A 15818-nucleotide genomic window follows, 5' to 3' on the forward strand; every position below is an offset into this window, starting at 1 on the left:
TTCTGTGGTTGGTAAATTGTGGATGACTTTTATCCTATCCTTTGGCTTTGGAATGCTTCTCACTTTCTGTACAATAAATATGTGTACTTTTGTAATCAGAATAAGCATTTAAAATTGTCTCTTCCCTGGGGCCACAAAAGGAAGGAGCCGAGATAGAAAGAATAGAAAAAAGTGTTCATAGGAAAAACACCAAGAAGTTCATAGTGGTTGTATCTACCTGGTGGGATTAAGATTAGAATTTCACTTCTTTTAATTTATGTGTGTTTTCCAATTTTTAAATAATGGAACTATATTATTTAAACAAATATCTTTTTTTTTATGGAAAAAGTAGAGTCTGGGTGGGGACATTTTAAAATTGGCCACAGCAGCTGCCACTGGCCAGCAGTTTCACTCTGGTCCCCACATGTGCCACTTGCCTCTGCTGCCCCCTCCTCCTTATGATCCTGCCCATCTTGCTGACCAGTTGGGGACCCCCATGTCCCAAGTACCCGGCATAGTACACAGTAGGCTTTCATATGTTTGTTTAATGACTAAATAGCTGGGGACTCAATTGCTCATTTAGTATTTAAAAATGTGTTATGTTTGCTTTGTAAGGCTCAGTTTTCTTACGGTGTCACCACTCACCTCTAATAAACCGTTGTCTGCAGGGCCAGACATCTGCTTCCTGGTGGATTTCAGGTTGTGGGGTAGGTGATGCCCTCTGGATGCCCCTAGAGTATAGGGAGCACCAGCCATCCCTGATCAGAGAGGAGCCTTTGAACCATCTGGAGGAGAAAGTAGTTGCCTGGAAGATGTCCCATGTAGGCTCAGATCCCTACCTCTGATGGTTTCTAGCCATTTATGCTGGACTTTTTGGTGGTGGTTTAGGGGTGACCTTTAAGGCTTGAGAAGACGCACAAGGCTCAGAATGGCCACTGGGGTTCAGGCTTATGCAAGAGAGGTGTGCTGGTCCCCGGGCCCCATCCTCCCCCAGTATCTTCCCTACCTGCAAACTGGTCACAGACATGCTGCCATGAAAGACGTATCTTTTTAGTTTAAGATTTCGGACAGGACTAATATTTAAATATCGTCACTAGGACTGGGGGTTTTGAAAGCATGTGAGGCTTGAGGAAGTCTGTTGCCTACTCTTTATCAGGTCTCATATCTATTCAAGTATCGTTGGTCTGCATGCGTTGCCCTCTCCCCCCGTGAAGCGGTCATCGGAGCTGCATCCGAACTCCTCCTGGAGACTGTGAGACGCCCTGGGGAGACGTCAGTTATCACAGGAAGAGGCCCTGTGCTGCTCATCACCCAGGGCAATGACCCACGCACTCCTGACGGGGCTAAACTAGGTGGCAGTTCCCAGGGCCCCTTTTGAGAAAGTCCAAAGCCCCACAGACACCTCTGTTCTTTCTTTCTCTTTTTTTTAAATTAGTGTATCATTGATATACAATCTTATGAAGGTTTCACATGAACAACGTTGTGGTTTCAGCATTCACCCATATTGTCAAGTCCTCACACCCCCACTGCGATCACTGTCCATCAGCGCAGTGAGATGCTCTAGAGTCAGTGCTTGTCTTCTCCCTGCTGTACCGCCTTCCCCATGACCTACCTATGTTGTGTGTGCCCTCAATCACAATGCCCCTCAATCCCCTTCTCCCTCCCTCCCCACCCCTCCCCTTTGGTAACCGCTGTTCTCTTCTTGGAGTCTGTGAGTCTGCTTCTATTTTATTCCTTCAGTTTTGCTTTGTTGTTATGCTCCACAAATGAGTGAAGTTGTTTGTTACTTCTCTTTCTCCTCCTGGCTTATTTCACTGAGCATAATACCCTCTAGCTCCATCCATCTTGTTGCAAATGGTAGGATTTGTTTTCTTTTCATGGCTGAATAATATTCCATTGTGTATATGTACTACCTCTTCTTTATCCATTCATCTACTGGTGGATACTTAGGTTGCTTCCATATCTTGGCTATTGTAAATAGTGCTGCAATAATCATAGGGGTGCATCTGTCTTTTATATCAGGGATCTTGTTTTCTTCAGGTAAATTCCTAGGAGTGGAATTCCAGGGTCCAATGGTGTTTCTATTTTTAGGAACATATTGCTTTCCACAATGGTTGAGCTAATTTACATTCCCACCAACAGTGTAGGAGGGTTCCCCTTTCTCCACATCCTTGCCAGCATTTGTTGTTCTTTGTCTGTTGGCTGTGGGCCATCCCAACTGGTGTGAGGTGATATCTCACTGTGGCTTTAATTTGCATTTTCCTGATTAGTGAGGTGGAGCATCTTTTCATGTGCCTGTTGGTCATCTGTATTTCTTCTTTGGAGAAGTGTCTGTTCAGGTCCTCTGCCCATTTTTGAATTGGGTTATTTGTTTTTTTGGTATGTTGAGGTGTGTGAATTCTTTATGTATTTTGGATGTTAACCCCTTATTGAATAAGTTGTTTATAAGTATATTCTCCCATACTTTAGGATGCCTTTTTGTTCTGCTGATGGTGTCCTTTGCTGTAAAGAAGCTTTTTAGTTTGATGTAGTCCCACTTGTTCATTTCTGATTTTGTTTCCCTTCCCCAAGGAGATCAGCCCAGGAAAAATTGCTCATGCTTATGTTCAAGGGATTTTTGCCTATGTTTTCTTCTCTGAGTTTTATGGTTTCATGACTTACATTCGGGTCTTTGATCCATTTCGAGTTTACTTTTGTGTATGGAATTAGACAATGATCCAGTTTCATTCTCTTACATGTAGTTGTCCTATTTTTCCACACCATTTTTGAAGAGGCTGTCATTTCCCCATTGTATATCCATGACTCCTTTATCATATATTAATTGGCCATATATATGTGGGTTTATATCTGGGATCTCTATTCTATTCCATTGATATATGGGTCTGTTCTCGTGCCAGTACCAAATTGTTTTTATTACAATAATCAAAACAATGCTGTGGCTTTGTAGTAGAGCTTCAAGTTGGGGAGTGTAATCCTTCTAGCTTTGTTCTTCCTTCTCAGGATTGCTTTGGCTATTTGGGGTCTTTTGTGGTTCCATTTGAACTTTAGAACTATTTCTTCTAATTCATTGAAGAATGCTGTTGGTATTTTGATAGGGATTGTGTTGAATCTGTAGATTGCTTTGGCAATGGCAGGATGACCATTGTGACAATATTAATTATTCCTACCCATGAGCATGGGATATATTTCCATTTATGGGTGTCTTCTTTAATTGCTCTCATGAGCATCTCATAGTTTTCTGCATATATGTCTTTCACCTCCTTGGTTAGGTTAATTCCTAGGTATTTTATTCTTTGTGATGCAATTGTAAATGGACCTCTGTTCTTTCTTGGTGGCTACCTTTATGGTCACCTCTAAGCCTGAGCAACTCTCTCTTTTGAATTTATTTTTTAAAACGTATTGTCTCCCTGTCCTGTGTTTTCTTAGTACTACATTCTACTCTAGGTCACACCAGGTGTGGAGTTCACCCATTTCCTTGATGTCCACCAAAAAGCAAAAGAAAACCCAATTCTAGGCTCTGGAAAAAATGGCAGTGGGTATATCTCTTTTAATCTTTCCAAATTCCTACATACAAAAACCACAACTGGATAGCAAAGCCATATACAAGTGCTCAACATTTACCAACCAAATATCCTGCCCCTGTTCCCCCAAACCACAGTATTCCTACAAACTCCTGAATGGAAAGAGTGAGGATAAACCCCTGAGACCTCAAGACCCATGTGGTGTCAGTGTCCAGGGAGCAGAAAGCCAAGAAGAACAGTAGCACATCCGAGAGGCTGACTAGCAGGAGAACCCAAAAACATCCCACAGGTGTTTACTGGGCAACCAATTCGGGAATAGTATCTGCCAGCAGCGAGCTGGAGGGGCCGCGGGAAGGCAAAAGGGGCAGGCGCAGCAGGGCCCCTGTGAACTCTAGAAAACGATCTGCTCAAAAACTTCAATGGCCCCCTATTGTTTAGAGTGTTCATTCTAGACTTTGTTTTTTTTTTAGCCCGACATTCAAAACCTTTCCTAGTTTCACCCTAACATACCTTTCTGGTATAATTTGCAACCACATCTTTCAGTCTGCGTTTTATGCCGGCTGCACTCTTCTGAGCGGTTCCATTTGCATTTGGTAATTGGTGATTCTCGCGTTTCACTCAGCCTTTACGGTCTGGTTCGGGTGGATTCTGGACAGCATCACTGAGCGATGCGGGCTCAAGACACAGTCGATGGCCCTCAGTTAACTTCTGGTGCATGATTTTTATAAAGACAAATTCCTTCTGGAAGAAAAACTGCATCTGCCAGACAAAGCTCGCTTGGTTCCACAAACAACAGGACTCCCGCTGATGGAATTCCTGCTTCAATACATGAGCCTCCCTTCACTTTCAACTAACTTAAAATAATTCGTGTTTTTATTAAAACATCCACCCTACATTTGGCAAAGGGCTAAACGGCATTTGCTTGATTTTTTAAACGAAATGGCAGAGCATTTCCTTTTGCCCAGAGAGGGCCAGACAAGCCGAGGTCCACATAAGGTGCAATGGACACATGGTGGTAATGCTAAGGCTCTGGTGCTCACCAGTGTCAGAGGCTCCATGGGGGGATGCAGGCCCATACAGGAGGCTCTAGACAGTCACGTAAAGCATCCTCCCAGGGACTCTGGCTGTGTGCTGTCCTATACCACCCTAGACCATTAACAAGACTGCCCCTTTCAGAGAGGGCATGGATGCAATGTTTTCCTTTCCTCCCACTGAATCTGAGCATGTTGATGTTGGGATGGAAGGAAGATTTTGACAGGCAGAATCCCACCACATCCTCAGTCCGGGAAACAGATGTACCATATGAGTCTGAGTGCGGCACCCAGGATTTGGGTCTAGTTCAAGTGCACAGCTCATAAAAGCCCAGACAATGAAAAGTGAAGATGTAAAAGATAAAAGGGTGGCTTTCAGATGCCGTAAAATACTGTTTAAAGCCATTCTTAGCCATAGTGTTCTAACCTTTGCATTTCCATTTTTATGCATAGAAAAAAGGACTGTTCAGTATACTAACCAAGCCTTAGGAAATGAACATCATCTGACCATTGAAAGCAGGTTCTACTAGTTCCGTAAAGGCACCTGACCCACTCTGAGATACAAGGCTTGGCATCATACATTGGAATGTGTTCATTTCCTTGGGCTCAGGGCCTTGCTAAGGCATTAATTCCTGGAGGTAAGTCCTGTGGCAACAGTGTAATGCATCTAAGATATCTATAACTGGAGGCCTTTGCTGTAACTACTGTAAGATAGCAACGATTGTGGAGACCCCCTTGAACATAACTATGGTTAGACTTGAACCTCTAAACATTTAGCTAATGCTGTTTTCCATGTATCCTATAAAAGCAAAATGCCAATGATAAAAATGATAGCTTACATTTATTAAACATTTTCAAAGGATTAATCCTTGTGCTTTTAAAATCTTCCCAACATGTTGGGGGCAAGTACTGATGGGCAGCTCCACTTTCTAGGTAAGGAAAGAGAGACTTAGAGGTGAAAATAACCTTGCCCCAGGTCAAGCAGTGCCAGAAATTTATTCCAAAGCTGTCTGGCTTGAAAGCATAATTTAAAAATCACTTTCGAGGTACTGTATTTTGCCCACTTCAAATTTTTCTAAAATGCGAACAAAGTTTCTTAAGACCAGCAACTGTGTTTAAAATGTAAAGCAGCCCCCCTTTCGCCCCTCATATTGGAGGACCACATTGTTCCCTCTGTAAAGGCAGTGGAGTTACAGTAAGCATTGCAGTTTGCCCGGGTTTTAGTTTTCTCATTTGCCAAAGGAAGGAACCGAGCTTAACTCCCCATGAGGCCTTTTCCTTCCGACATTCATTCAGTTGTCTAATGAACAAAGGCTGATCTGAATTTCTGCTACAAGGAAAGCACTTGGTGATCTAATCATCATAATGGAATAATGAGGTGTTACCCCTGATTGTGAAGAGCTCACAGTCTTATAGAAGAGACCAATTCACCAACTAACCATCAGAGCCCAACGTCATCTGTACCATAAAAGATGTGTGTGTGGGTGTGTGTGCACGTGTGTACATATATACATATACAATCAGACACATACATACCTATATACATACACAACTGTACATACACACTTGTGGGAAGAGAGCAGAGGCAAGGGTGTAGAAGTTGGGGGGTTTCATGCAAGAGTGATGCTAAGCTCCCTGAGGAGAAGGGGCTGAATCTATCTTTAATCCCCATTGCATCCTGAGCCTGGCAGCCCAGGACGTATTTGTTGAATGACTGCACGCATGAAAATGAGATGTAATCTGGATTGTAAAGGATTCATTGGGGTTCACCAGATGGAGAAGAGGAGCCAGGACATTCATTCCAGGAAGCAGGAACAGCATGTGCAAAAGTAAGGAGCACAGACAATTCCACAGTGGGCTGAGGAAGGCCGCGGAAGCTTGGACACAGCACAGAAGGAGGGCACACGCAGGCTGGTAGTAGGAGACAAGGTTACAGAAGGTAGATTTGGGCCAAGTTCATGGTGGGTCCAAAGCCATAGGGTTTGGGTGATGTGTGACTCTGCAGAGTTCTTTCTGTAGAGGCTTTGGGCTTGGAAGAACCTGTAGTGTGACTTGTTTACTAGAGCTCTGGATGGCTTAGTCACAGCTATTGGACACCCCCACCCCCAAATCGAATATTAATATTTAACAAAATAAAAAGGGTAACAGTGGAAACTCTGCTGGAAAGAGATATTGGAGTGGGCCCCCATTTTAAGGAAAAAAAGCAGCCAACCTACATTAGAGGAGAATTCAGAATTATTGACGTTAAATAAGAGATAGTCCAATTGAACTCGAATATGGGGACCAGTTTGATGAAGGCAATTCTTTTGCCTGTGATGCTCTGTGAGTCTGCCAGGAGAGCTGAGAGTAGGAGTAAATGTGAGGCCTCTGTGGAAATGCGATGTTTCAGCCCTGCCCACCAAGAGGTAGGAGTCCGTTTCCCCACTCCTCGGATCTGGGAGCGATGGGTGCCAATTCTGGGCGGAGGTCGCAGAGGCCTTGCTTGCTTACCACCACCACCATGTGAGCAAGCCCAGGCTACTAGCTCAACGACTGCCACCCCAAACTGAAACCCAGCCAAGCTCTAGACACGTGCCTGAGGCCGTCCTGGATCAGCCAGTCCCCAGCCAGCTCACCAGCTGAATGAGCGAGCCTAGCTGAGCCCAGCCGGGCCACTGGAAGACTCATGAGATGGCAGCAGCTTAGAGGCAAAGGGAAGGAAGGAAGGGAGGGAGAATGGAAGGGCAGCAAATGTGTGAGGAAACGGTGATGATGAGTCACTACCTCACACTCGGCTCTTACTATGAGTTAGGTCCTGGGCTACCCAATTTACACATTATTTCACTTACTTAGTTCTTAGTTCTATCAAATCAGTTCATCAATGTATCAACTGCCTCCTCAAAGGAAAGTGTGATTCCAGAGACTCCCAATTTGCTTTGCCAAGCTGCAGCCCAGAGGATTTTATTCAAAGGCTTTGGAATCAGACAAATCCAGGTCTGAGTTGCAAATTCACCGCTCACCATCTCCATAACCTTGGGTAATGCATTTCACACAAACCCAAATGCCAATGCCTGCAGCTGCAAAATGGGGTTAAATGATATCTACACCTCAGAATACTATTTAGCCATAAATAAAGGGAAATCCTGCCATTTATTACAGTTTGGATGGACTTTGAGGGCATTATGTTAAGTGAAGGAAGTTAGACAGGGAAAGACAAATACTGTATCATTTCACTTACGTGTGGAATCTAGAAACACAACAAAACCAAAAAACATACCCCCAAACTCATAGGATAAAATGATCAGATTTGACTAGAGAGAGGTTTTTTTTTTTTACTCAAGAGAGATTTTACTGGGAGGTAGTAGGTGAGGAAATTGAATAAAAGTCATCAAAAGTTACAACCTTCCAGTTATGCAACTGGGACGTATACAACTGGGAATGTCCTGTACAACATGAGCGCTCTAATTAACACTGCTTATGATATGTTACAAAGATGCCAAGAGATTAGATCCTGAAGTTCTCATTGCAAAGGAAAAAAAAAACATTTTCTTTCTTTTTTTTTTTGTATCTATGTGAGATGATGGGTACCGATTAACCTTATTGTGATAATCATTTCACAATACATGTAAGTCAAGTCATTACACGGTGTATCTGAAACTTATATGGTGCTGTATGTCATTATATCTCAATAAAACTGAAAGAAAAAAATTAACACCGACACCTCTCAGTGTAGTGAGGATTCAATGAGCTAAGTTCATCCTAGGACCCGTCACAGCACCCGCATGCCCCAGTGCCCAGCAGGGACACCTGTGGTTAATTTAACATTGCTACCCTGAGTATTTCGACAAGGTATGAATGGAGGGTAAGAATTTTTCAGCAGAGGTTCTCAATCTGGTACCAGGTACCTGCACGCTGATGACCTTGGGCCTGGCACACCAGCTCCAGCAGCATTCCCAGGCTCGTGGTATATTTCTTGTGCATCATCTCTCTGTCAAGGAACCTACCAGAGAGTGAAAAGATCATAGGCACAGCCTTCAAACCACTCTCAATGATAATAAAGACGAAATGGATAGTTTATTATCTGAAATTACTGGCAGCAACCTGATGTCCTGCAGGCCCCAGCAGGATGTCGTTATCTGATGGCCTCTGCCGGTTTAATCAGGGTGCTGAGAACCACGCTCTCACCCTCTCTGCTCCCCGGACGGTGAGCCTCGCTGGGGCAAAGGCTGTGCCAGGTTCTTCTGCTTTTTTGACTTTGTAACTCATTGTCTGGCTCATCAATCGTAATTGATAAGTATTTGGGGAGTCACCCCACCCCACCCCAAGGGAGTGAGGGAGTGAAGGTTTCTGCACCCCTAGTAAATCAGGGAGCCCCTTGGAAGGGAGGAACCGAACGAAATGTCAGGATTTGAAGGATAAACAGCAGCTTCCTGTCAGCAGCTTGACTGTTGTTAACTTTAAAAGTAAAGAAGTGATTTTTACCGGCAAAAACAGGTTTATTTGGGGACAGCGGAGAATTGCAACCTGGCACAAGCCAGCTATGGCAAAACCACGTAGGTTTGTCTGGAGGATAAAGAAGACCGGAGCAGATGGCCAGAGCTGGGAGGGCTGCTAAACACAAAGCCCATCGCAGCAACCTGGGAGTCCCACGTGCCACGGCCTCTCATTGGCTGGCCGCAGCGTGGAGGTGGTACCCACCTGCTGGGAGGAAAGTAGCTCAAACTGGCTGCACCTGCCACGGGGGTTAAGGCCTTACCAAGTCGTGCAGACTACGTCCTGGCTTTCCTGGTTGAAAAGCTCCTGGTATGAAGAAGCAGGACCACAAGCTAGGAGGTGAGCTGATAAGACACAGCCTAGTACGTGGTGGTGAATATGAAGCTCAGCAGTGAGACCCCCGTGGCTGGGTCAGAGTCAGGTGGGCAAGGGCAGTAGGAGCTGTTGTTGGCGAGGACTGTCAGGGGCTGTCGGGCCCGGAGGGCCTGCTGGGCCGCGGCAGGGGTGTTGGCTTTTGCTCCGCACCAGGTGGCAGGGTTCTCGGCCCACGAGTGCCGAAGTCTCACCTGGGGTTTGACAGTAGCCCTCTGCCTGTTCTGTCGACAACAAATTGAAGGAGGACAGAGGTTCAGGTGGGCAGACCTGTTAGGAGGCCACCAGGAGAGGGTGACGGTGACTTGGAAAACGCTGAAGAGCTGTTACATATACTTTGGAAGTAGAGCTGAGGGCTTTGCTGACGTGGGTCAGGAAAGAGACACCCCCACCCCCCTCCGTCCTCGAGGTTAGGCCTGTTGTATGTGGAGGGGAGTGGTCATGATATCATCGGGGGTGTGGATAGACGCCTACCCATTTTAATATGAACTTGACTCAGTTTTCCTCTTTGAAACCATTTCCAAGTTGAGGACTATTTGCACATTTCCTCGAGTGTGCATCCGTGTGACACCAAGTCACAGATGGTCGGCTGGGAAGGAACTTCGAGATCAAATAAGCCAGTGTGTCTGACAGTGTGAGGGAGGTCCCTGGTGCTTAGCCAAGGGATTTCTGATGATGCATAGTAATGGGTGTTACTCCGTCATATTTTGAGAAAGCAGTTTCCTTTTCAATCCTGTTTTCATTATATATCAAGAAGCAATCTTAGCTTGGCGGTGAATCTTAAGCACCTCTTGAACACTCCCTTACTTACCTTTTTAACCAAGAGAGATCAGCCTTGGACTGCAAGCTGCAGCGTGTGACAGGATCTCACTGGAATTTAATAACCTGGTTTTGAGTTCACTGAGTGTATTTATTTTTTCCAAAAGTGTATTTATTTGTGAACTCACATTTATTTATTTTTTGTACTCATATTAGTGTAGCACACCAAGTGACTCTGACATTTGATTCAAATACTTCCTGAAAACATGGGGATGATTGCAGATATTCTCTTGTGTGTTTGATTTTTTTTTTAACTTATTTATGATGTAGACATTCATATAGAAAAGTGCGCAAGTATACAACTTGGTGATATGTCAGGAAGTGAGCATGTATACCATTCAGTCTGAACCACTCAGATCGAGACGTAAATTATTAGAAGGTATCTCAGAAGTCCTCCTCTGCAGCTGTGTCCACCAATCCCCAAGAACAGGGACCACCAGCTTGACTTCTAATACCTTGGATAAGCTTTGCCAGGTTTGAAATTTATGTGACTGAGATTATTTAGTATAAATAATTTTGGGCCGTGCTGTATTTCAGTTTCATTTATGTGACACCAATTCATTCTCTTTCTTTACTGTGCATTAGTCTATTGTATTAATCCATCACCATTTATTTACCCATTTACCCAGTGTTTGGTTAATAGTTACAGGTGGCTATGGACGTTCTTATGCGTATCTATGCATTTCTGTTAGGTACACAGTTTTCAGCCATTCTTGTAGGGGTACAGTTGTATAATTGTGGTTTGGATTTGCACATTTGAATTTCTTTGGTGACTAATGGGGTGAAGTACCCCTTTCTCTGTTTATCAGTCATTTGGATATTTTCTTTACCTGGTGGAGGCTTTTGACCATTTTTCTATTGGGGTGTCAGTCTTTTAAAAAAATTGACTTCTGAAAGTTATTTATTCTGCATATCAGATCTTTTCTGGGTGATTGCCTTGTAAATTTATTTTTCTTTCATTCTGTGGCTTGCTTTTTGATGCTGTGGTTCCATTTATCAATATTTTTCCTTATGTTTTTTTTTCCTGGTCTTATTTAAGAAATCTTTGCCTACCCTAAAGTCATAAAGATATTCTCTTATGTTATCCTCTAGAAGAAGCTTTATTGTTTTACCTTTCAGGTTCAAGTTTATAATCTGTCTGGAACTGATTTTAACATACGGTGTAAAATAAGGGTCGGAATACGTGTTTCCCCACTGGATGCGTGATTGCAGATCAGCTAACGCCGGGAGGAAAGCCGTGCTTTCAATATCGGACTGACTTCAATGTGCTGTCCTCTTTCTCAGCTCTTGGCTTTTCAAGGACCTGCTTGCTGCCTTAGTATCTCCCCAGTGTCGTCAAACAGAAGTTCTTTGTTTTCATTTTCACATGATGTATATGTTATCCAGATTTCTAAGTTGTTCTTGGCAGAGGGGTTGGGCCGAAACGAGGTCTGCCATGGCTAAAAGCAGGAGTCCATTGTACTTATTTTTGTCCTTACCTTCTATTTTAAGACCAGGGATTCTAGCTTGCCTTTTATATCAGTGCAGTAATTTCCTTTCCAAGTAGAGGCATTTATAATGGGAAAAGTACAAGTTATAGCAAGATGTAACAAAGAGTGTGTCACCATACTCCAATCCAGAAGCGCTGATTTAAATGAAAATAAGTAAATAGCACTACAGGAGCTTGGAGATGATAAACACGGTGGTGTTTTATACATAGAGAAGTGGAAACCCACAAAATCATTTTCTTGCCTGCAATTACACAAACCATGCACGGTGGAGCTGATAGGATAATCCGGGGCTCTTGGTTCCAGATTCAGTCCTTGATCTTCTCTAACAGAGCTCTCTGTTTCTCGGATCCCATCATCCTCCCTGTCCGGCTCTCAGATAGATTTCATTTCTGTAGTTTATTTTCCATTTTGGCCGGAATTCTTCCATGTGTATTCTAAGTCTTTTTTTTTTTTAATAATTGTCTTTTAGTTATTGGGTTGTAAAACAAAGAATGTACATCTAGGCTTCACCCATGAGTGTATTTGTGTGTGTGTGTGTGTGTGTGTGTTTCAAATCTCCATCAGTTTTTACCAGCAGTTTCTATATAATGTTTGAGCCCGTGAGATTCAGGGGAATTGATCCTTCTAAATGCTCGGCTCCTTTTAAAACTGCCTGCAGAAGAATGGCCAGTTCGGTGGAATTTATTGTTACTAAATCTCCTCTCCATTTGCTTAATTGTATTATTTGCCTGGGGGATGCTGCTTAAATGTGGAGCCAACTCAGCTAAACGAAACACGATCCTGGTGCAAGAAAATAATGATGTGTCTCCTTTGCTAAATAACAGCCTCCCCCCCCCAATCTCCAGATGCTTGGAGCCACACCCTCATTTTTCTGGAGGCAAGGGAGGGTGGTGCTCGGCTTGGCTGTGGAAGGCATGGGCCGGGGAGTAGGCAGGCCCTCCGGTCTCAGGCTGGGAAGTGAGCGGTCACTGGGGATGGGATGAGTGGCTGGAGAGGGGAGCCCCCGGCCTTCCTCCGCCTCTGCATGGAGAGCATATCCCATCCCCTGCCTGACCAGGCAGCAGAAAACCAAAGCGTGGGTTAGCCACTTAGTTGAGAAAACTGTCAACGTTGGAGGGAACTTCAAGGAGATTGTCTGCCTCATTCCTATCTTAAAAGCTCTCTGGGCCTTAGAACTTAAAATTTCTAGCTTATTATTTTTTTTTTTCAGCCAGGCCATTATACAGCCCTCCACAGACCACCTTCCTCATCTCTCTGACCACTCCAGGGGCTCTTTGAGGTCAAATGAGAGCATGGGGTGCAACCGATGCACTGCCTTAAGGCCTGCTGCGTGCCCACTGTGTGCCTGCCAGGGCTCTGGACTCCGGCTGGTCCCCCCCACCGAGGGCCAGCACCCTCAGCCGGCTCACCCCAGTTTTGCCAAGGCTAGGTGCACTCGTGGTGAAGATGTCCTCAAGAAAAGTTTCTGGGACAACTTCTGGGTCTCAGGCCTTTTGAAAGGCTGACTCCCTGAATCAGAAGGGACCTCAGGGATTACATAGCTGCCCGGGTGGGATGGGGCCATGAGCTCAGCAAAGAGGCCACTCGTGGGGCTGGCATTCGGGGAGGAGGGTGGGATAAGAAAAGACAAATAAGTAAAATACATGGAGAGCATGATGAATGGAAAGTGTCATGGGACAAAATAGGATGGTGGGGGAGATAGGGAGGGCTGGGTGGGGGTGGGGCTGCCGTGTCCAATAGGGTGGTCCGGGAAGGCTTCCCGGAGGAGGGGAAGGGAATGAACCTGTGGTTTGGGGTGAAGGGAGAGGTCATCAGTGCCTGCCGACCCGGTGGGCTCTAACGCTTGTGGGTGTCAGCCCTGTGGTAACACAGCCACCCCCAGAGATTCTGATTCGTTAGGCCTGAGGAAGGGCCCGGCCATCTGCTTTCTTAGAAAGCTTCCTATGCATTCTGAGGTGAGGGTCAAAACCAACTTTTTAGAAAATGTTACTTTGAACGTTCTGTACTTTGAAAGCCTTAAAAAAAGAATTACCCCAAGGACAAGCGGTTCTCAAGGTCCAGAGAGAAAGGATTTTCCTAGGGACTGCCATCTTGTGGGCACCCGCAGCCCCCAGTGTGTGAAGGAGGGCGATGGGCACTTACTGAGTGCCTGCTGTGTGCACCCCCATCTGCCGTCTCATCTGATCGTCCTGACTCGCTGGGGCTAAGCATCAGGGAGGCACAGTGAGGCCCAGAGGCCAGGGGCCTCGCTGCTCCAAAGGAGTAGACTGTCTGTCCAGTGCTAGGCCCACTGCACTGGGAGCTTTTGAAAGTGTGTGCGTAGCTGTTTGGTCTCCCCCTTTGCCAGGGCCCCTCACCCACCTGACCTCATTTTTGCCAAGGCTACGTGGACTCACAGTGAAAGTCCCTCTCAAGGAAAGTTTCTGGAACAATTCCTGGGTGTCAGGCTTTTTGAAAACCTGCTGACTTTCTGAATTAGAAGGGATTCCAGAGGTGGCGTAGCTGCCCAGGAGTAGGAACCACGCGTGGTGCTGCCGCCTCCGCGCCGCTGGGAGCTCTGGCGACCGATGGGGACATCCTCCCTTGAGGAATCCACAGGCCACCTCAGAACCCTCTTCCACTCAGTGGGCTCATTGGCAGCTACTGATTTCCTGAATGGGGCTCACAAAGAAGAAACCCATTTGCCATCGATGATCTGGACACTTCCGTCTGAACCCCTCGGGAGCCCGGGGCCCAGTGGGTCCTGGTTTATCGATGATGTGTAGTGCGTACCAGAGTAAGATCTCACTCCAGACCATGGCTTTTTGTTTCCTAGCCCCTTTCGTGGTGAGGCATCTCCTTCCTCGTGGTGCATGAGAGGTATCGCTATAAACAGCCATCGACCCCATTCAGCTTCCAAATCAAGCCCTTTCTGCCCATGGCAGGAACATGACATCAGCTTGTCCCTTGGGACTGTGCAGGATTCTGGAAGCAAGCAGAGGACCAGGCATGGGCCGTCCCACATGGTCCGTCTTTAGTCATGTCCCCGTGTTGCCGTTTACCCACCCCGTGCTTCCCCACCCTCTGGCTTCAAGGTCACCCTGTGTGGCGCTCAGCCTGGGATGGGGCAGAGAACAGGGTGGGTCCCCTTTCTAGCAATGCGCAGGTAGCCGTGTATCCGTGTATCCATGTATCCACGTTCATGCCGGTCCCCACCCCCCCGCCACCCACCTGCCAAGCCCTTAATGGGGCTCAGGCAGAGAGCTCGGCCGCTGTGGGCCCATCAGCCCTGCTTCCACACCTGCTGGGAAACAGTTCTCCTCTCCTGTCGCTGCACTGGGGACGGCTAGCGGCAGATCTTCAGACTTTAAAAGCTGGGAAGAGACCCTTAAGGTGTGTTTCTGTGTGACTCGCCTTGAGACAGTGTCCCCAGCGTGGCCTGCCTTGGGTGAAGACAGTGCTGGCGGAACAGTGGGGAGGAAAGGAAAAGAACAATCCTCGATTTTAAAACGTGAACCAGGCCCATCAGTTGCCTCAGAAGTCTTGATTTCATAACTTGTCTATTTATTTCGAGGTGGGCAAACTACAGCCCTTGGGCCAAACCCGCAGATCAAGAACGATTTTTATATTTCAAATGGTTACATTAAAAATGGTTGTGAGGTAACCGTATCTCATCCTTTATTTGCTTCATGGCCCATAAATTCTAAGATACTAATTATCCAACCTTCTGAGAGAACGTCTGCTGACTGGGGTTCTTACCGTGAGTGGCGGGGGAAGTACTTCTCTCTCAGCTCTCATGTTCCTGGAGAAAGGATCCAATTCCTACTTTGCTCATCCACATTCCAACTCTTAACATATCAACGCTGTGTCCTCCCCGGCTGGTCTTAGTTCCAGATCAGTCGGAGAGGATAACACTTCAGCGAAGCTGATGAGGGAGAATCTTCCTGATAAAAATCCCCTTTGGCATTGCTGTTGCCCTTAGTGATCCCCGGGAGCAGATGTTGCCTCTTTGGGGAGCTGCTTACAGTTAGCGGTGACAGGCGGACTATCATCCATGGATATGGAGCGTCCTGCCCGGAAGCTTGCACACTGGCATTGCCCCATAGATGATGCAGGTAAACAGATGTCATTCTTACAGTTCAGTTCCCTGACAG

The sequence above is a fragment of the Manis pentadactyla genome, chromosome 1 (assembly GCF_030020395.1).
Source record: "Manis pentadactyla isolate mManPen7 chromosome 1, mManPen7.hap1, whole genome shotgun sequence".
In the NCBI taxonomy this organism is placed as follows: Eukaryota; Metazoa; Chordata; class Mammalia; order Pholidota; family Manidae; genus Manis; species Manis pentadactyla.